Raw genomic sequence first — 1612 nt, 5'->3', positions numbered from 1 at the left:
GAAGTTTGTTCTTTGGGATCAGAGAAATCGTTCCCTTCGACAGATCTTTCTTGATAGGTCCGCATTCCTCAGAGCTCAGGTTGAGGTTTTGGTCGCCTCGTTTTCCTCCTTATCGCTCCAACCCTTCTAAGTCTGTGAACTTTGGGAGAACCGGGTAAATCGTTGTCTTCATCCGCGGTGTCTCTATCAGAGTGATCTGTAAAATCTGTTTGTTTTTTTATGGCCTGTTGAGCCACCGTAAACTGCCCCAGCCGGGGAAGCTTGCTGCGCGTTTTCTTGTGATGTGTTCTTCAGAGTCCAGGAAGGTTTGAAAAGACACKCATCAAATTCATYGYATTCMTTTTCGTCCTTAYAGCTAGTGATGTCAAAGGTCACTCCAGGAAGCAGCTTATTGAAAAGCTTTCTCACTCCTGTTGTTATTAAGTAACCTGCTCCAAAAGTAATAGGRMAAAAAATTGTCTTAAAAGCAATTTGTTCCATGGTAAAAGTACTTAACACAGTGATCACTAGTGAAGAGATGCTTGGTTTTATAACCTCTTCTTTTGAGAGTCAAGCATTCATAACCTCAGATGTTCTTTGATCTATGTCATAGATGATGTCATAGCTACAATGAGTCACTGTAGTTCTGGGGGAATGTCTTGCTTCTGATCGTTGCTATGGAAACGGTCAAAACTTTACAACTGCGTCACGCCCCGTTTACACAACAACGATTCGGGGGAAAACGGAAGAGTTTTGTTGCGTTTGTAGTGTGCGTTTACACGAAACCACCGAATGTTTTCTCTAACAACGGCACAGATTGAAAACGGGTTCCAGAGTGCGATATTTCTGAAACGTACCGTTTTCCGTTGTCGTGTAAACCTAGAAAATGCATCTTTTCTTCCAGAGAATCCCCAGCTCATGCATAGTATGACGCAAAACATAGCTGCTTCCTACAATCCACAGAAGAAGAAGAAACTACTCACAATGCTGGTGTTACTGTTTCCGCATCAGATACACGGCTGCTTGTTCAGCGCTATTATCTAGAGAACTACGGACCAGGACCAGCCCGGCTCCAGACGAGTTTAACAGGGGGGGCATCGACTTATTTTGGGGRGCAAAATGAATCTACGTTGCTGAACATAGACAACAACATCAGTAGCATACAGGCTACTTGTTAGCAAGCTTAACGTGCTGTATTGATATTAGCTAGTCATCTTTTAGCTATCATCACCTGCATCCAACAGCTTTACTCAACTCAGTCGGTTAGTTCGGGGAAAAACTGTGCAGTTATTTACGTTTTGCTGGTTTGCTGCCATGATTCTAACACACACCTGCACAGCAGCAGCAGGTCTCCTTCGCTGCCTCACAAGTGTAAACCCAGTGCGAGCGTCTCAGCTTTCATGTTGCGTTTGAAGGCGGCTCGGAAAAACAAGTTACGACTTGTTAGCAACGRATTAAACTGTTTTAACTGCTGAAAAAGGTAACAGAGGACATAGATATGGGACGTGCGGGAACTCCTATTTTATCAAATTGATATACGAATAACAGACTGTTGGCCATTCATAATTATGAAAACACTGATTGTGTTTTTTATGATGAAAAAACACAATCAGTGTGTTTATTATATATAAAT

This window comes from Poecilia reticulata, linkage group LG13 (assembly GCF_000633615.1).
Source record: "Poecilia reticulata strain Guanapo linkage group LG13, Guppy_female_1.0+MT, whole genome shotgun sequence".
NCBI classification, from domain to species: Eukaryota; Metazoa; Chordata; class Actinopteri; order Cyprinodontiformes; family Poeciliidae; genus Poecilia; species Poecilia reticulata.
The sequence above is the reverse complement of the archived record's forward strand: the minus strand, read 5'-3'. Positions refer to the sequence as shown.